This window comes from Crinia signifera, chromosome 4 (genome assembly GCF_055691185.1).
Source record: "Crinia signifera chromosome 4, ASM5569118v1, whole genome shotgun sequence".
Lineage (NCBI taxonomy): Eukaryota > Metazoa > Chordata > Amphibia > Anura > Myobatrachidae > Crinia > Crinia signifera.
The window spans coordinates 215,664,086-215,685,908 of NC_139220.1; the positions used below are offsets into that span (position 1 = coordinate 215,664,086).

The 21,823-nt window shown below is 42.6% G+C and overlaps 1 protein-coding gene across 3 annotated transcripts in view; it reads left to right on the forward strand.

Moving 5' to 3' along the window:
* OTUD7A (OTU deubiquitinase 7A) overlaps window positions 1–21,823 on the forward strand; it is a 260,840-nt gene that overhangs the window by 89,413 nt on the left and 149,604 nt on the right. The window lies entirely within an intron of this gene.

The window sequence follows — 21,823 nt, forward strand, 5'->3', positions numbered from 1 at the left end:
ACAACCTTTAAACACCCACACCCCTTATTTGCTTTATGCCTATAACACATACTTAAATGTCTATCACCCCACACACCCCTTTATATTTTATCCCTATCACCCCACCTCCCCCCACACCTTATATATACATAAATTACTATCCCCACACACATGTTACATCCTAAATACATACAGTATCACACCTCACACACACTCCTAATATACTAATATACCTATTGCCCCCACACTCTTGGAATACTATATACCTATCATTCCCCAATACACACGTTATATACTGTTTATACACAGTATTGTAATTGATATGTGTACCAAGTTTTGGGTAAATTGCTCCAGTCAATTCAGAGTTATGCTGTATGCTTAAATGCTTTGTTCTGCTGTCTCTTCTGTAAAGGGTGTCTTACCCACAAAGTGTTTGTTCACAGATTGAAATTGATATGTGTACCACGTTTTGTGTAAATTGCTCCAGCCATTCTGGAGTTATGCTGTATGCTGAAATACTCTGTGCTGTTGCCTCATCCCCAAGGGATGCTAGGGGGTGTCTTACCTCCCAACTGTCCCGCATACCGCGGGAACGTCCTGGTTTTTGGGGACGTACCCGCATCCCTCCTGGTGCCGGCATTGTCCCGCAATGGGAGGGTCAGTTCGGAGTCCCCCCACAGCACACAGCGTCTATTCCCACTGCAGAAAGGCAGGGGGCTGGCCAGCAGCTTACAAAGCTGCTGATTAGGCCACAGAGCGGCGAAAATGGGTGTGGCCTCGCGTGAATGACGCCATTTTTCAGGCCATGCCCCTTGCTGGTAAGCCACGCCCCTTATTTTCATCTGCGCCCCTTCGTCGCGTGCGGCTGTCTCTCCTTGCTGTTTCCAGAAGTTGGGAGGTATGTATGTGTACAAGTTTGGTGTAAATTGCTGCAGTCATTCTAGAGTTATGCTGGAACATACATATGAGCATACAGTAAAAATTATTTGGAATTTTTTAAGTTGCCTCTGCCGTGTTTTAATACACTCGTATGTAAATTTTCACGAACTTCCCTTGTAAACTGGATTTGTATAGTAGGACACAAGGACTATCTTAGACACTGAATTTGAATGCCAAGCAATAATTTTCTTGCACACAGTAGTGCCAGTTACAGATGTCTATCTATATAACCTCATACAAATAGGCAGTACTCACGTACAAATGTGCAAAAGATATTCTATATTGTCTGCGACTGTATTGTGGTCTAGCCCTGTCTTCTAGAAATAGTCGTAGACTATAAATATATCTTTTGCACTTTTAAAAGTCCGTTAAAGTCGCCTATTTATATGAGATTTCAGCATCCAGGCCAGTATACTAGTCGGGTTTGTTTGAATGCCATTCATTGTGGATTATATGTATCAACATATATATGTGTGTACAGCATGTATAATTATATGTTATATAGTGGTGCCGAGAGAGGGGGTAGGGGTTACTAATTGCCTGGGCCCAGGTCTGATGGAGGGGCCCAGTGGGGACCCCATTACCTGACAGCAGGAAGGCTGTGGTTTTGGTAAATGTAATAATTCAGCTAGTAACTTGGCAATTGACTATCAGGAAGGGATGTTAAATGAAAATAAACTCAACATAACCAATTTCTACCACTGAATTACCAATGTGTTAAGGCCCATCAGTAACGCCTGTATTTGGTCAGACTGCCCAATAATAATATAAGGGGGGAAATGCCACAAACAAATAAAAGTGTTTATAATTTTACCGCTCAAAAGAGTGATAAGAGGCTTACTATTCTACCTTTTGAGTATGTAAGGGAATTTTGCTCTAAATGTGGCCATACACTAGTACTGTTGAATCTTTTCTACATGATTTCAATGCCAATAAATCATGTGACAAGTGTCCAAATATATGTCCTTTAGTTACGATTTGTGGTTCCGTGCCCATCAGATTCGAGTCGGAGATTGTCAGTGCTGCATGAAGGATTAGCGTATCCCATAGTGGTGAATTGAATGGCATGTGATACATCTTGCGCAAAATGACCGCATACGATGTATCCCATGTGATCGAACTGCTGGGTCAGTTTTTGTGCAAACCTACAGTATTTGTTACTGCATTTTACAATGCAAATTCACACTTGTGACTGCCAGAATTTTGCCTTAATTGATCCTTGTTGTACCCTAACCACGCTATGCACAATTCTAAGTTAATTGTTTCTCTTTTTGTGAAATTGTGTGTGAAACTTTTGCTGCAGTTGCGCTTGTGACTTTATGTTAATGCCGCTACAATGCCCTTCATCGTGTACATACATGTGTATGAACAAGGAAGGTCTCAGACACCCATTGATTAAAATGTTGTATTTCCTCCTTGTGTGTTTTTAGACTATTGGTCACACAATCGAATCTTGCATCAAACTTATGGGGGATACAGTCATTTGGTCTACAGCATGTTGGTCTACAAGCATTAGGTCGACACGATTGGATCGACATGGGGATAGGTCGACATGTTTCTAGGTCAACATGTGTTAATGCCGACATGGTTTTAGGTCGACACAAGCATTCGGTCAACAGTGGCTAGGTCGACAGTCAAAAGGTCGACATGGGGTTTTTGACTGTTTTTTTTTTTTTTGAGCCGACATGTGCCAACAGGCGGTATTTCATGCAGTACCATCCACTAGGGTGTGGTGGGAGATTAAAATAGTGTGCCAAGTGTAGCGAGGCACCATTCCCAAAGCATGGCGAGTGCAGCGAGCCATGCGAGGGGACGCGGTGCTATGTTCACGACATGGCGGTATTTCATGCCCTACACTAGGGTGTGGTGGGAGAATAAAATAGTGTGCCCGAAGCATTTTAAGCATGACACCAGTGTCAATGTTGACTGTGTCGAGATTCGGGTAAAAAACAGTCAAAAACCCTATGTCAACCTAGACCATGTCGACCGAATGCTTGTGTCAACCTAATGACCTGTCGACCTAAAGCCATGTCAACCTTAACCCAAGTGGACCTAGAACCATGTCGACCTATCCCCATGTTGACCTAATGGTGTCGACCTAATACTTGTCGAGTGTTGGCTCCTATTGATTTCTTGAGTATGCCGACACTTTCAGTGACTCTTTCAGATGCTACAGTACCACTGCATGCGCCCAATTTACCACCCCCCTGACTGTGGGTTATATTCAATGCCGATTAGGCGAGCTATGATGGCGGGCATAGCCCACCCTCAGTATTCAACTGACCCCCTGCACTTGCTGTTTCCACCTCGCTATTTCTAAAAAGCGAGGTTGAAACGGCGAATGCGGCCATGAAAATGGCTGTATATGCGGCAAACCGTACCATTTTGCTGTCCTCTGAAGGTGATGATTTCCGTAGAACATAGAATCTCGCCATAAAAAACCCTCGCAGGCCACATTAAATACACCCCTGTGACTTGCTGGCAATGATCAGCATGAGGGACTCACCCCTGACCAGCAACCTCTCCTCCTTAAAAAGGAATTTGAATTATAGAATACAAGGACTGATTTAGTAAAGGGAGAAAATTCCTTTTGCTGGAGAAAAGTGATTATACTGTAGGTTTCACTGTATCCTATCGTATTGATAACAAGTGAATAATGGGGCTCTAATTAATAGCTTACAGTACTTCATGATATGGAAGCTGCAGTTTTCATATGATATTGGGGTATGTGTTTAGTAAAGGCCCCAAATGCAGACCAAACCTGCTGCTGGGGAGAGGAGGTTTGGAGCTGTCCACTATTAAAGCAATTAAAATGTTTTTAATTACACCAATCTGCAAAACTGATATTAATTAAAATGATTATTAAAATTGTATTTACTGCAAAGCTGCAGAAAGAAATAGCATCAGTGGATGACTCATGGTGCTTACAAATGATTGTATGTAAACTATTCATTTGACAGTAGAGAAAGCAAAGCTTCTACTTATTTTTTTATAATAAAATAATAACAATAATGCCCCTTTCCCACTGCAGGTCTAAAACGGTAAGTTGCTGATTTTTCAGCGCAATTTACCGTTTAAGGCTGCAGTGGGAAAGCGCCAGAGTTGAAATACTGGTTAAAGATAACCGGTATTTCAACCCGTTTAACCCCTTCCTGACAGAGCTAGTTTTTGCCTTCCTGACAGAGCCATTTTTTTCAAATCTGACATGTCTCACTTAAGTGGGGATAACTTTTTTTTGCTTTTACTTATCCCAGTGGTTTTGAGATTGTTTTTTCGTGACACATTGTACTTCAAATTAGTGGTAAATTTGGGTCGATACAGTCTGTGTTTTTTTGTGAAAAATACCAAAATATCGTGAAAAAATGGAAAATTTAGCGATTTGCAAAATGTTAAATTTTCTGCTTGTGAGACAAATAATCTTACCACTCAAAATAGTGAATAACTAACATAGACCATATGTCTACTTTATGTTGACATCATTATTTCAACTTCCTTTTAATTTTTTGGGACACTAGGAGGCTTACAATATGAATAGCAAATTCTCAAATTTTCAAGAAAATTTCAAACACTGATTTTTTTAGGGACCAGTTCAGTTCTGATGTGACTTTGAGGGACTTGTATGTGAGACACCCCCATAAATGATGCCATTTCAAAAACTGCACCCCTCACAGTATTCAAAACAGCATTTTGGAAGTTTGTTAACCCTTTAGGTGTTTCACAGGAATTAAAACAAAGTGTAGGTGAAATTTCAAAATTTCTTTTTTTTTGCAGATTTGCAATTTTAATACATTTTTCTAAGGAACACAGTACATTTTACTAGAGAAATGTGACTAAAAATTGATTCCCCCAATTCTTTTGTTTTCATAAATATCCTATATGTGGCCCTAGTGTGCACGGTGACCAAACCACAGGCTTCATAATAGAAGGAGCACCTACTTGATTTTGGAGCCTCCTTTTTATGAGATTATTTTTTAGGCACCATGTAGGTTTCTAGGCACCATAACATGCTAAAAGTTAGGAACCCCCCCACAAGTGACCCCATTTTGCAAACTACACCCCTCAGGGAATTCAGCTAGGGGTATAGTGTACATTTCAAACCCGCAGGGGTTTCACCAATTGTGGTACAACTGGGCAGTGAAAATGAAAAATTATTTTTTTTACACAAAAATGCAGTTCTGGCTCCAAATTTGTCATTTTCAGAAGGTATGAAGGAGACAAAGCACCCCAAAATCTGTGCCCCAATTTCTCCCGAGTACAGCAATGCCTCACATGTGACCAAAAAATACCAGTTGGGTGCATGGCAGGACTCAAAAGGGAAGGAGTGATTTTTGGATTTTGCAGCTCAGATTCTGGTGGAATTTTGGTGGGTGCTATGTCGCATTAGCAAGACCCCCCAAGCACCAATACAGTGGAACCCCCCCACAAGTCACCCCATTTTGCAAACTACACCCCTCAGGGAATTCATCTAGGGGTATAGTGTACATTTCAAACCCCCAGGGGTTTCACCAATTTTGATACAAGTGGGCAGTGAAAATGAAAAATTACATTTTTTTACACAAAAATGCAGTTCTGGCTCAAAATTTTTCATTTTCAGAAGGTATGAAGGAGAAAAAGCACCCCAAAATCTGTGCCCCAATTTCTCCCGAGTACGGCAATGCCTCACATGTGACCAAAAAATACCAGTTGGGTGCATGGCAGGACTCAGAAGGGAAGGAGTGATTTTTGGATTTTGCACCACAGATTCTGGTGGAATGAATGGTGGGTGCTATGTTGCACCAATACAGTGGAACCCCCCCACAAGTCACCCCATTTTGCAAAGTACACCCCTCAGGGAATTCATCTAGGGGTATAGTGTACATTTCAAACCCCCAGGGGTTTCACCAATTTTGATACAAGTGGGCAGTGAAAATGAAAAATTACATTTTTTTACACAAAAATGCAGTTCTGGCTCACAATTTTTCATTTTCAGAAGGTATGAAGGAGAAAAAGCACCCCAAAATATGTGCCCCAATTTCTTCCGAGTACGGCAATGCCTCACATGTGACCAAAAAATACCAGTTGGGTGCATGGCAGGACTCAGAACGGAAGGAGTGATTTTTGGATTTTGCGGCTCAGATTCTGGTGGAATTTTGGTGGGTGCTATGTCGCATTAGCAAGACCCCCCAAGCACCAATACAGTGGAACCCCCCCACAAGTCACCCCATTTTGAAAACTACACCCCTCAGGGAATTCATCTAGGGGTATAGTGTACATTTCAAACCCCCAGGGGTTTCACCAATTTTGATACAAGTGGGCAGTGAAAATGAAAAATTACATTTTTTTACACAAAAATGCAGTTCTGGCTCAAAATTTTTCATTTTCAGAAGGTATGAAGGAGAAAAAGCACCCCAAAATCTGTGCCCCAATATCTCCCGAGTACGGCAATGCCTCACATGTGACCAAAAAATACCAGTTGGGTGCATGGCAGGACTCAGAACGGAAGGAGTGATTTTTGGATTTTGCAGCACACATTCTGGTGGAATGAATGGTGGGTGCTATGTTGCACCAATACAGTGGAACCCCCCCACAAGTCACCCCATTTTGCAAAGTACACCCCTCAGGGAATTCATCTAGGGGTATAGTGTACATTTCAAACCCCCAGGGGTTTCACCAATTTTGATACAAGTGGGCAGTGAAAATGAAAAATTACATTTTTTTACACAAAAATGCAGTTCTGGCTCACAATTTTTCATTTTCAGAAGGTATGAAGGAGAAAAAGCACCCCAAAATATGTGCCCCAATTTCTTCCGAGTACGGCAATGCCTCACATGTGACCAAAAAATACCAGTTGGGTGCATGGCAGGACTCAGAACGGAAGGAGTGATTTTTGGATTTTGTGGCTCAGATTCTGGTGGAATTTTGGTGGGTGCTATGTCGCATTAGCAAGACCCCCCAAGCACCAATACAGTGGAACCCCCCCACAAGTCACCCCATTTTGCAAACTACACCCCTCAGGGAATTCATCTAGGGGTATAGTGTACATTTCAAACCCCCAGGGGTTTCACCAATTTTGATACAAGTGGGCAGTGAACATGAAAAATTACATTTTTTACACAAAAATGCAGTTCTGGCTCAAAATTTTTCATTTTCAGAAGATATGAAGGAGAAAAAGCACCCCAAAATCTGTGCCCCAATTTCTCCCGAGTACGGCAATGCCTCACATGTGACCAAAAAATACCAGTTGGGTGCATGGCAGGACTCAAAAGGGAAGGAGTGATTTTTGGATTTTGCAGCTCAGATTCTGGTGGAATTTTGGTGGGTGCTTTGTCGCATTAGCAAGACCCCCCAAGCACCAATACAGTAAAACCCCCCCACAAGTGACCCCATTTTGCAAACTACACCCCTCAGGGAATTCATCTAGGGGTATAGTGTACATTTAAAACCCCCAGGGGTTTCACCAATTTTGATACAAGTGGGCAGTGAAAAAGAAAAATTACATTTTTTACACAAAAATGCAGTTCTGGCTCAAAATTTTTCATTTTCAGAAGGTATGAAGGAGAAAAAGCACCCCAAAATCTGTGCCCCAATTTCTCCCGAGTACGGCAATGCCTCACATGTGACCAAAAAATACCAGTTGGGTGCATGGCAGGACTCAAAAGGGAAGGAGTGATTTTTGGATTTTGCAGCTCAGATTCTGGTGGAATTTTGGTGGGTGCTATGTCGCATTAGCAAGACCCCCCAAGCACCAATACAGTAGAACCCCCCCACAAGTGACCCCATTTTGCAAACTACACCCCTCAGGGAATTCATCTAGGGGTATAGTGTACATTTAAAACCCCCAGGGGTTTCACCAATTTTGATACAAGTGGGCAGTGAAAAAGAAAAATTACATTTTTTACACAAAAATGCAGTTCTGGCTCAAAATTTTTCATTTTCAGAAGGTATGAAGGAGAAAAAGCACCCCAAAATCTGTGCCCCAATTTCTCCCGAGTACGGCAATGCCTCACATGTGACCAAAAAATACCAGTTGGGTGCATGGCAGGACTCAGAAGGGAAGGAGTGATTTTTGGATTTTGCAGCACAGATTCTGGTGGAATGAATGGTGGGTGCTATGTTGCACCAATACAGTGGAACCCCCCCACAAGTCACCCCATTTTGCAAACTACACCCCTCAGGGAATTCATCTAGGGGTATAGTGTACATTTCAAACCCCCAGGGGTTTCACCAATTTTGATACAAGTGGGCAGTGAAAATGAAAAATTACATTTTTTTACACAAAAATGCAGTTCTGGCTCAAAATATTTCATTTTCACAAGGAATGAAGGAGACAAAGCACCCCAAAATCTGTGCCCCAATTTCTCCCGAGTACGGCAATGCCTCATGTGTGACCAAAAAGTGGCAGGACTCAGAAGGGAAGGAGTGATATTTGGAGTTTGCAGCACAAATTCTGGTGGAATTTTGGTGGGTGCTATGTCGCATTAGCAAGACCCCCCAAGCACCAATACAGTGGAACCCCCCCACAAGTCACCCCATTTTGAAAACTACACCCCTCAGGGAATTCATCTAGGGGTATAGTGTACATTTAAAACCCCCAGGGGTTTCACCAATTTTGATACAAGTGGGCAGTGAAAAAGAAAAATTACATTTTTTACACAAAAATGCAGTTCTGGCTCAAAATTTTTCATTTTCAGAAGGTATGAAGGAGAAAAAGCACCCCAAAATCTGTGCCCCAATATCTCCCGAGTACGGCAATGCCTCACATGTGACCAAAAAATACCAGTTGGGTGCATGGCAGGACTCAAAAGGGAAGGAGTGATTTTTGGATTTTGCGGCTCAGATTCTGGTGGAATGAATGGTGGGTGCTATGTGGCATTAGCAAGACCCCCGAAGCACGGTGAAATTATGAACCTAATATTCCATAGATGTGTGGTATAATTTAAAACACTCCTTTATACATAGGCCGGGTTTGTCGGGGCAAGTGTCACACTGGAAAATAGTTTGCTTTCTTATTCCCTTTTTATAGCAAACTTTGCACCTTTTTTGTGTCCTGCCCTTTTTTCCAGTGGAGGGGATTTCATCAGGAAAATGCTGCCCTGGTACAATACGGGGGCCAGTACTAGAAGTACTGGGGCCCTCTGCCTGCTGGTTCCCAAATATTAGGCCCTTTATGACTTCCTCTTGAAAGTGCATAAATGTCCCCCTCTGGCCGGTAGAACGGAATAGCACGTAAGCGTTATACAGTGCCATCTGGATGATATACACGGCCACCTTCTTGTACCAGATTTTTGTTTTCCGCAGGGCACTGTACGGCTTCAGTACCTGATCTGAAAGATCCACTCCGCCCATGTACCTATTGTAATCCAGGATACAATTAGGTTTTGAGGTGTGGGTACTGGTACCTCGTACAGGGACGGAGGTGGTACTGTCTCCGTGAATTGTTGTCAGTATAAGGACATCCCTCTTGTCCTTATATTTGACCAACAACATATTTTCGGTGCATATTCCCCTGCTTTCACCCCTTCTCATTACTTGGGCAATGTGCGTTTTTGGGAGGCCTCTTTGGTTCTTGCGCACAGTACCGCAAGCTGCTGTACCTCTTGAACCAAGGGCCTTAAACAGGGGGATGCTAGTGTAAAAGTTATCCACATAGAGGTGATAACCTTTATCCAGGAAGGGGTGCACTAAATCCCAGACAATTTTCCCACTAACACCTACGAGGGAGGGGGGGCATTCTGGCGGTTGAATTCTTGAATCCTTCCCTTCATAAACCCTAAACCTGTGGGTGTACCCTGAGGTGCTTTCACACAGTTTATACATTTTTATGCCATACCTTGCCCTCTTACTGGGAAGGTACTGGCGGAATTTAACCCTTCCTTTAAAATGTATAAGGGACTCGTCGATACAAATAAATTTTTCAGGGATGTACACCTCTTCAAATTTGGCACTGAAATGATCAATGACCGGCCTGACTTTGAATAGCCGGTCAAAGGTGGGATCATCTCTGGGTGGGCACTGTGCATTATCGGTGTAATGTATGAATTTAAGAATTGTCTCAAATCGAGTCCGGGGCATGGCCATACGGTAAAATGGAGTACTGTACAGAACATCTGTACTCCAATATTGCCTAATTTCTGGCTTTTTTACTATGCCCATATGAAACACCAGACCCCAAAACGTCATCATCTCTACTGCATCTACAGGGGTCCACCTAGCAAATGATGACGTGGGGTTTTGAGCAATAAACTGCTGGGCATATAAATTAGTTTGGTCCACCATTAAATTTATAAAATCATCAGAGAAAAATAATTTGAAAAAGTCAATTTCTCTGAGACCTGTGGAATCAAATTGGATTCCTGGCATGGCCAAAAACTCAGGAACCTGGGGCTCAAAATTGTCTGGTGGTGGGGTCCATACTAGATCAATTATTGGGGGGGGAATCTCAGCTGATCTACGGGGGCGTCTTTGAGGGGGTCCCTCATCAGCAGAGGAGGAAGAGGAGCTTAAGGCAAATCCTTCAAATTCCCCGCTTGCATCACTGGCTGTGTCAGAGTCAGAAGCAAGCATGGCATATGCCTCCTCCACTGAATACATTCTCCTGGATGATTGGGAGGACATTTGGGAGGACATTTGGGAGGACATTTGGGATGCCATTTTTATTTTTGTGTTACCGGTAGTGAAATGTTTCAACACGTGTATAGTGTAGGGGGGGGCACAAACTTTATTTCAATCCGGGGGGTATGTAGTGTGTAGTGTGTATGTAGTGCAGAAAAAAAAAAAAATACTTTATACCAATAAAAAAAAAAAAAAATGAAGGTGTTAAAAAAAAAAAAAATGAAGGGGTTAAAAAAAAAAAAATGAAGGGGTAAAAAAAAAAAAAAAGGAAGGGGTTAAAAAAAAAAAGGTCCTGCGCCAAAAATTGAGCACAGATGTTGGTCAGTAACGTCTGTCACTGAACAGCGCTCAAAGGCAACAGGAATTTGATCAAAAAAAAAAAAAAAAATAGATCAACCCTGTGCCGAAAGAGATGATCAGTGATGTACGTCACTGATCAGCGCACAGCGGCCACAGGACACCCACAAAATCACAGTGTGTGTAAAAAAAAAAATTAAAAAAATACCCCACAGCACACACACAAAAAAAAAAGGTGATCAGTGATGCGACACTGATTACCAGTGAGGTGCAGCAGGTGCACAACCTTTGGTGCAACTGACAGGTATATATAAAAAAAAAAAAACCTCTGTACCCCCAAAAAAGTTGCTGATCACCTCAGATATAGTGATCAGCACAAAAGGCGGGGACAGCAGACACAAAATTTAGCACTCTCTATCACTATCTCTCTCTATCTCTCTATCTCTCACTATCTATCACTATCTATCACTCTATGACACTGCAGCAGCAGCACTGACAGGTATATCTATATATTAAAAAAAACCTGCGCCCCCAAAAAGTTGCTGATCAGTTAATTTATACTGATCAGCACAAAAGGAGGGGGCAGCAGTCAGTTATATAAAAAATATATAGCACAATCTGTCACTATCTCTCTCTATCTCTCTCTCTCTATCTCTCTCTATCTCTCTCTATCTCTCTATAACTATCACACTGCAGCAGCACAAAATATAGCACTCTGTCAGTAGGCCTCTCTCTCTATCTCTCTCTCTCTCTCTCTATCTATAACTATATCACACTGCAGCAGCACAAAATATAGCACTCTCTGACACTATCTCTCTCTCTATCTCTCTCTATCTCTCTCTATCTCTCTCTCTCTATCTCTCTCTATCTCTCTATAACTATCACACTGCAGCAGCACAAAATATAGCACTCTGTCAGTAGGCCTCTCTCTCTATCTCTCTCTCTCTCTCTCTATCTATAACTATATCACACTGCAGCAGCACAAAATATAGCACTCTCTGACACTATCTCTCTCTCTATCTCTCTCTATCTCTCTCTATCTCTCTCTCTCTATCTCTCTCTATCTCTCTCTATCTATCTCTCTATCTCTCTATCTATCTAGCTAGTACACTGCAGCAGCACAATTTCACAGGAAGGCACAATTATTGAACAGGATCCAGGAAGCAATCAGCAGCGATCAGGTAAGTATTGCAGCAAGTATTCTGGTCAGTATGGCGGCAGGGGGGTACGGTGACCGCACTGCACGCTTTCCAGACCGGAATGGCGTCTGCAGTGCAGTCACCGTTAGTTTAAATCCCCCTCCTTGGCTGTGATTGGTCCGTCGGACCGACGGACCAATCACGGCCTTTGGGGGCGGGCGGGGTGAGGTGGGGTGACACCAGTGTCACCCTTACACCCCGCGGTGATTGGTGCTGTACTTTACAGCACCAATCACCTCTGATCCCGTGTCACCGGCGAACGTTATTCGCCGGTGACACAGGAAAACGCTGTGAATGGCTGTTCACACTGAACAGCCAATCACAGCGATCGCCGACGGGGGGGCGGCATCGCAGCCCCCCCGGGGCATGCACGGACATGTCTGCTGTCAGGGACAGCAGACATGTTGAAACTGTCACCGCGTCTATAGACGCGGTGACAGTTTAAATCCATGACGTACATTTACGCCATGTGTCGGGAAGTGCTTCCCGACCATGACGTAAATGTACGTCAAATGTCGGGAAGGGGTTAAAAAGCAGCTTCCTACACGGTTAAATACCGTTTTTAAGACAGTGGGAATGCCTTTTAAACAGTATTTAAACTCCAGGCAGTCCCTGTGCCTGATGAGAACTAGTAGTTCCCACTTTGCGCATGTGTCATGAGCGCAGTGCATAATAATAAGCCGCTCATTACATATGTGCATATGTAATGAGCGGCTCATTATTATGCTCTGCGCTCATGACACATGCGCAAAGTGGGAACTACTAGTTCTCATCAGGCACAGGGACTGCCTGGACCCCGTATGGACCCCCTCTGCCTCCCCACTGCTCTGCATCCCCGGCCTGGAACCCCGTGCAGGTAAGTACAAGGGGAGGGGAGATGGGGGCAGGGGGGGTTAGGCACTCTTTACACTTGGGGGGTGGGGTGGGGCGGGAGGTAGGCACTCTTTACATTTTATTCACTGCAATGGGAATGGTACTTAATTGGTATTTAAAACGGTAATCTGCTGCAGTGGGAATGCTAATACCGTTTTAAATACCGTTTAAAAATACCAGTACTTAAAACGGGTCAGCAGTGGGAAAGCAGCATCAGTGACCAGTTTTCTAGTGAGGAGTTTTTGTTGATAATTATAATATTATTATTAACAACAACAATAATTCCTCACTAGAAAACTTGTCACTACAAGTTCAAATATTCAGGCATAAAACTGACAAAGTGTGGCACTCCAGTCCTCCAATAATAACATGTCGCAAACACATACAGTAGCATCAACTACTACAGACTGTAGGGGGTCTCTAAAAAGCAACATTGGAGACACTACGTTCAGGTTCTTGTGCGGAAATTAACTGACAAGGAGGTGTGATAACACATTCGTGTATTCCAGGGGCTGTGTAAATCACTTCCCCAACGGTTGGGCTGCTCCCTGCATCATACACCTGCACTATTATAAATCCAAGAGTCTGGTCCTGGTGCAGCAGCCTGAAGAAAAAATATTTTTTCTCTGCATGATAGAGACAGCTGAGCAGTGGCGTAACTACATATTTGTAGGCCCTATAGGCTAACTTTGTAAGGGCACCTACAGTATGTACCAAGCAATGGTGATTAATAGAGACAGGATTATATGCATTTGCATATTTGCATATGCATTTGCATATTTTGCCCATTCTCACTGGTTATTGCATATTTTACCTAAAATCTAGTGATGGTGCATATTTTAGGCCCCGTCCTCTTCCCACCCACGAGTTACAGCTCTGCTTTGCCCTGCTGCTGCTGGCCAGGTAATGGTAGAGTGTGCAACCTTGGATGTACACTGACACTGCTCTAGGCTGCCAATCCATGTTGATAAAAGTCAGTCGGGGCGGATGCCATTATGGAGCTCCTGAACCTTTGCCTGCCCCTGGCCTGGGACTTTACACCAAGAGACAGACTTCTGCAGCGGAGGAGGTAGGCGGAAGGGTTGTGACATCATGCGGCGCAGAGGAAATGCCGTGTCACAGTGAATATGCAGCGCAGGGAGAAAGCATTCCAATGCGCCCCCCTCACACACTATGCTCATATTTGGTCCATTGGCGCTGGAGATGAGGGTCCGTGTAGTTGATGCAAGATGAGCTTTGGACGCTGCAGTCTGCTGTAGCAGCCAGGAAGAAAAAAAATCCTGTGTACAGCACTAGACATCTGCAGATGCTGTGGGCCTATTTTTGAGGTTTATTTGCAACTAATTGTATCCTGATTTTTAAATAAATAAGTTAAAAATTACTTTTTTTATTATTTAATGTAGCATATTTTAACACTTTTTATGCATATTTTATGTATTTTTCATGCATATTTGCATGCATATTTCAAGCTTTTTATGTTGCATATAATCCTGTCTCTAGTGATTAATGTATATGACACATGTAATTTACAGGATGGGAACTATAGGATCTGCACCCCCTGTCCCTACTGTATGTCAGTTATGGGCCCTTTACTATATGTTTGAGCTACAAACATTGTTGAACATACAACACTGTTTTTATTTACCAATTTAAGAGTTTTTTGCTTTTAAGGTGGAGACCAGGAGTCCTTCAAATGTCTGATTAGAGAACAGTGGAAATCCCACAGTCCATGATTATATTATTTTCCTAATGGGTATTTATATATTATTATTTTATTGGTGTCTATGGTGTGTAGCACAGTGTGTGGGGTGCTTTGAACACTGGGTGGTGTATACAAGATCTAGATATACAGGAGCTAACACTTTCTCATGCTCATGAGCACAAGTCACTTAATATATCCATTTATTATAAAAGTTTATTATACATCTATAGTCCGTTCTTTTCTTTGCCTGTGGTCCATTATTGCCTGTCAAATATCAGTGGGGCCAAGAGGAACACACAAAGATGGGGAATGACAGACACTGCTACAAGCTTGAATGTATCACTGTTGTTGGCATGCATATACAGGTTGCGTTCCCTTATCTAAAAGGCTCGGGACCTGAAGAATTTTGGATAATGGATTATTCTGTAGTTTGGAATATTTTTATATTAATGATGTATCTTGCATTTATGCTGTACAGACACATCAAACATATGAAATACACACAAATATAGTTTAATTGTGCATGAAACAAGGTTTTAAAACATGAAACAAAGGGCCTTATTCTAGTTCACTCTTTGAGGCAAATTCCTTCTTAGCTGGACAAAACCATGTGCACTGCAGGGGGCCAGATATTAAATGTGCATAGAGATTTAGCTTTGGGTGAGTTATTTTTTTTACACTGCAATATAGATCCTACTTTGAAGAAAAACCCCACCCAAATCTAATTCTCTCTGCACAAGTTACATCTGCCCCACCTGCAGTGCACATGGTTTTGTCCAGCCAAGAAGTGAATTTGCCTCCAAGAGTGAACTAGAATAGGGCCCAAAGTGTGTGTACTCTCTCAGGCATTGAAATTGAATGCCAAGCAACCATGCCCTTGCACATATTTAGTGCCAGTTACATGTTATTTCCCCAGTAGTTTTTAGAAGGGAAAAGGGGAAGTGGAAATGGCGACCGGTGCACAGGTTGGGATTTACAGTAAGGTTTAGTAACTAGGTATATACCTTGACCTTAAGGTAGATAGATGTTCCACAATAGAGGATGTGTTGTCGGAAACAACGTTTTCCTTTAATTTGGAGATGTGGAGGTGCACCCAAGAGAGTGGTTATAGTTAGACAAAAGAAAGAAGAAAAAGACTCTCTGTTTTTCGGGGCACTCTTTAGTAATTGATAGCGCAGGACAATCCCTGCGCTATCAATTACTAAAGAGATTTCCCCAGTAGTGCCAGTTACAGGTGTACCCAGTAGTCCCAGTTACAGATGTACCCAGTAGGTTTATACACCCCCCCCCCCCCCCCCCCCCAAAGTACATAGTGGAGACTGTGGTTTTCTGAATAATATATATAATTGATATGTAGATAATGGATACTCAACCTGTTTCACCATTATGCTCTGATGGCACTGAACTCTAATACTTACTATGGATACTATTTGACTTTTGAAATATGGGTGATTTTGTGGGCTATTTAAGCAGCCACTGTAATGGTGGTTTTGGCTGATTTTGCAATTTATCTAGGTAATATCACTTATTGTTATATTGTTATCACATACAGTTTACTATTTGATATATCATTTGATAAGGAAGTAGGTCTTTACACACACACACACACACACATACACACACACACACACACACACACACACACATTACTAAGCTGAATGCTTACTCCATTTCCTAGTTAAATTGTTGTGTTATTTATCTGACTTACAATGTAGCAATTTATTCATGGGTAGCATTGATCCGTATTCTGCAAAAAAGGAATGAAATCACTGCATCTCTCCCAATGCACATACCCACATGACCTTTTATATTTGTTTCTGCTATGGTTGGCAGGTTCCCCTTGCAAACTGTTTGTTAAATGGCATTGGCTTTGTTTCTGAAAATGAACTGTCCATTAAAGTCCATCAGTGCTCGCTTACTCTATATTGTCCCGGCCAGTGCAATGTACATATTGTAATATTTTTGGGATTTATTATGCATTACTGCGCCCTCGTACATTAAACTGGAGGCTGTTAAAGCCTCCCTGGAGAAATAAACGGTTTTAACATGCTTTCCGGTAAACTCTATTGCATTAACCCTTCTATACTGAGGCGTGATGGGTAAATGTGGCACTTAAATGAGCATCAATTGGATTTTTCTTGTAGCAGCGCAGCAAATGCAGTAATGTAAGGTAATAAAAAATACATTTGTGAAAATGCTTTGCCGTGGAGAAGCATTTGGCTGGATCACATTCCTTTTGTGTTGTGTTCCTTTGTAGTCGCATAGCAGATCATTAGGGATCTAAAATACAGCCATTTTTCATTGTAGACTGTGAGTATTATTCAATGAAACTTAACCTGTGTAAATGTTTTTGGTTTAAAGATCCATCAAACCTAATATAGAAATTGATCGAAAATTAATGTTACCTTCTCAGGACAAGGGTTTAGATTGTTGCTTACTAAGTAGATACAAATATTTTGTAAGCTGAACAATTTCATCTAAATGCTCCACCACTAGCTACCTCCTGTGTGTGACAGGTACATATAAATACATTGGTCCTCTTATGTATCATCTACATTACACCATTTGTGATCTAGAAGCCATCACACGACCGTAACACAACTTTGTTTCGTCTTCTTGCAGTTAAATCCAATTTCTCTATCATCCGTATGGGATATTGGGGATTTCATCATAACTTATAGGAGAAGAGAGGTATCCGCAGGAGACAGGCACATAGAAGCTCTTTCACTGGGTGTACTGGCTCCTCCCCTCTACTTCCTCCCCACAGACCAGTTTAAGAGAATGTGCCCTCAGGAAAGGGTGCTCACTGTGAAGCTCCAGAGAGTTTTTCTTCAGTTTTATTTCTTTATTGTTTTGGGTCTGCTGTTTGGGCTTAAACAGCATTCCTGCTTCGTGGGAAACCAGGGGAAGGGTTCAGTTGATGGCCTCTTTAGGTACCGAATTGACCCTGCTGCAGGACCGCTGTCCTGAGAGGGCATTGCCACCGCAGTCGCTTAGATGGCAGCGTAGCTCATCCCCAGCATGCCGCACACCCTTGGTTCAGCCCGAAAACATCAGTGGTGAGTATGGGGTTCCCTCAGTTCCCTTCCCGTATATCAGCATTGTGTTACAACACAACTGTATGCTGGGTGCACAGTGCACAGCCAGCACGTTGAGTTGCTGTGTAAGTGCATGTGCAGAGCAGGTGAGCTACTGGGCTGCTATTGCTGCCTGCTAGCAGAATAACCACACACCCTGCAGCCTATAACCCTAACCATACACACACCCCACAGTCTATAACCCTAACCATACACACACCCCACAGCCTATAACCCTAACCATACACACACCCCACAGCCTATAACCCTAACAATACACACACCCTGCAGCCTATAACCCTAACCATACACACACCCCACAGCCTATAACCCTAACAATACACACACCCTGCAGCCTATAACCCTAACAGTACACACACCCGCAGCCTATAACCGCAGCTATGTGTATTTGCCTCTTTGGGAAAGTCTCAAGTGCTGCGACGTTCTGGAACATATATACATACACACATACATGGGGGGGCACAAACTTTTTTTGTCAGGGGGGAGCAAAATTTATAGTTATGCCACTGACAATCACTGTGAGTGTGTGTGTGAGTGTGGATTCAGGTTGTTGTTCCCCCATCATGGTCAGGAAGATAAAATAAAATAATATAATGAACTGGACACAGATGGTCAGGAGAAAAGGATATTTCTAGTTGTTGTCAATGTCAATTATTTTTCGCAGGGCAAACATGATTGGAAGCTTACAGCTAAACAAAACCGTGTTCTATATTATATTCTAAACTGAAAATCAAGTCAGCCTGCCAAAGGCTACAGATATCAGAGTTACTAAAACATTTCATACAGATAGTTGCTGATTCTAGGTTTAATTGTAAAATAAACATAATAAAGCGCAAACAAAACTCCTCAGCACTGAAATCTAAATATATATACCGTATGTATTACCATTTTTTTTAAGTTATAATTATGCAATACAGGTTAAGTATCCCTTATCCAAAATGCTCGGGTCCACTGTGTCCCCCGGCGCCCATGAAAGTCTTTAGTATCCTCTTCAGCAGCATCTCCGTTCCCAGGGGTGCACTGTGTAAGTGCGCGGATGCACCGGTGGCATTGAGGGCGCACTCGTGGAATGCACCCCTGGGACTGGAGATGCTGCTGAAAAGGATCCATAAGGCCGACGTGGACATCGGGGGACGAGATAAGTATGAAAGAAAGGGGGGGGGGGGGAGGGGGCGACAACAAAATATTCTGAAAAACCACTGTTTTCTGAATATTTCAGCTCTTGGAATACACAGATACGGGAGAATAATACTTATTGCTCGGAAAATAAAAAATATATATATTTACATATACAGGTCAGGTCTCCCTTATCCGTGTATTCCAAAAACCGAAATATTCATAAAACTGCGGTTCCCCACCCCTTTTTTCATACTTGCCTCGTCCAGCCTTTCATACTTACCTCGTGCAGTCTTCAGGATCCTCTTCAGTGGCACCTCCAGTCCCAGGCGTGCATTGCGTGAGTGCACCCCTGGGACCGGAGATGCCGCTGAAGAGGATCCTGGTGGATGCCGGGGGGGGGGGGGGCACTGGACGTTGGGGAGGCATCGGGGGACCAGGTAATTATGGAAAAAAAATAGCAATACTGTGCTCAATCTGCAACTGCAAAATATTACTGACATAATTAACAGTGTTAATGGTAATGGAACATTGTTCATGCTGGACATATAACATGGGAAAAATTAAGCCAGTATTACAATAAACCAAAATGCAGATTAAGATTCATTAAGGAATCCTTTACAATGTAAGTTATCCATATTTATTCTCCCACAATGATCGATTCTTTATAGCAGGGATGGGGAACCTTCGGCCCTCCAGTTGTTGTTGAACTACACATCCCAGAATGCTTTGCTACAGATTTAGCATGGCCAAATACCAAAACTGTAGCAGTGCATGCTGGATTGTGTAGTTCAGCAACAGCTGGAGGGCCAAAGGTTCCCCATCCCTGCTTTATAGAGACAGTAAATAGCTTTCTCCAAATATTATAAAATAATAAGGTTTTAGGAATTATCTCCTACCACTAACTTCTGGCCAGGGTGGTGCATCGGGTTCTGGATGTGATATCATACATGCATGAGGGGGAGAGATGGAGTCCAGCCAATTACTGCCTTTCCCCAGGTGACGGCACAGGTGATGCATGTAAGCAGTTACGCTGCAGGGCTTATAATAGTAATTCCGGCACAGTAAGGTAAATGCAGAGCTGCACAGGATCACACTGACACTAGAAGTGTTTACTGCATCTCTAGTAAAAAGAAGTCATTTTGTGCATATCTGTAGCATAGTACAGGTGGAGTATCCCTTATCCATATATCTGTTATCCAAATTATTCTGAAAACCACGGTTTCCAGAATGTACTTTTTTGTTGTTGCTGCTAAAAGCACTACTGGGGACACCTGTAACTGGCGCTACTGGGGACATGATATGTAACTGGCGCTACTGGGGACATGATATGTAACTGGTGCTACTGGGAACATCTGTAACTGGCACTACTGTGAACATGATATGTAACTGGCACTACTGGGGACATCTGTAGCTGGCACTACTGGGGACATGATATGTAACTGGCACTACTGGGGACATGATATGTAACTGGCACTATTGGGGACATCTGTAACTGGCAATACTGGGGACATGATATGTAACTGGCAATACTGGGGACATGGGGCGGGATGTTATAACATCCGCGGCCCCCCTTCGCCGGACATCGCATTTTTAATAACGGCATATGCTATAACATATGCCGTTATTCATGCAAGGGACAGCTCTTGCGGTAAGAGCTGTCCCTTGCGATGCGGTGCCGGCGCTGGACTTCCGGGTCTGTGACCCGGGAGTCCATCTGCGCATGCGCAGACCCCGGCGCCGGCCGCAGGGCACGCTGGGAGGGATCCGTGACGGATCCCTCAAACAGCGCTGCGGTAAGAAGCCCATAGGCTTCTGCAGGGATTCGCCAGCTTTAGCTGGCGATTCCCTCCGCAGCGCTGACACTGCGGAGGCGCCATATAGCATATAGAAATGCGGTAGAAACCCCGAAAACGGGGTTTTTACCGCATTTCTGCTATATAGCATCCCGCCCATGATATGTAACTGGCACTGCTGGGGACATGATATGTAACTTCCACTATTAAGGACATTATATGTAACTGCCACTATTAGTGACATGATATGTAACTAGCACTACTGGGGAATGCTTAGCATTCAAATTCAGTGCCTGAGATAGTACACAAACTTTGTTTTATGTTTTGGAACCTTGTTTCATGCATTAATAAAATATGTTTGTGTGTATTTCTTGTGTTTGATGTGTTTATACAACATAAATCAATTTTGTGTTCACAAATGGGTCCTGTTCTTAGGATACCTCATTGAAATCATTATATTCCAAAATACAGAATAATCTGTTATCCAAAATGCTTCTGGTCCCGAGCATTTTGGATAAGGGATACACAACCTGTAGTTGATCCATTGTAGATTCTATTATCTGATTCAAGCACATAATGCTTCCTATAATGAAGATACTTAAAATAATTTATTATACTATATTCTTTCAGTTATACAATTAGGAGTGTTTTTCTTACCAAAGCTTGGCTAGAGATAGAATTATAAAAGAGATAAAGTACCAACCAATCAGCTCCTGTCATTTTTAAACACAGTCTGAAAAATGTAAAGCAGAAGCTGATTAGCTAGTACTTTATCTCTCTTAAGTGTTTATAATTACCGACCTTAATATAAATATATCTTTCATTTAATGTATCATCCATTATAAGTGCACAGTATTTACAGAGATGACATATGTAGTAACAGAGGATATTGATACACATACATTTCGATGGGTGTGGATTAATTAATAGGTGGACAGTGTCTAGGTTGACAGTTAATATGTTGACCACTAATTGTCGACACTTTAAAAAGGTTGACATGGTCTAGGTCGACTTTGACAAAAGGTCAACTTGGAAATAGTCATCACAGGTAAAGGTCGACACCAGTTAGTGTGGCATTTGTCGCCGTGGACACCGTATTAGAGTACCGCGTCCCCTTGCATTGCTCACCATGCTTTGGGCACACTTTTCTTTTCTCCCCCTATGCCCACTTACCATTTACTTGTCAACCTTTTGCTTGTGTCGACTTTTGGCAATGTCAAAATTTTTTATGTG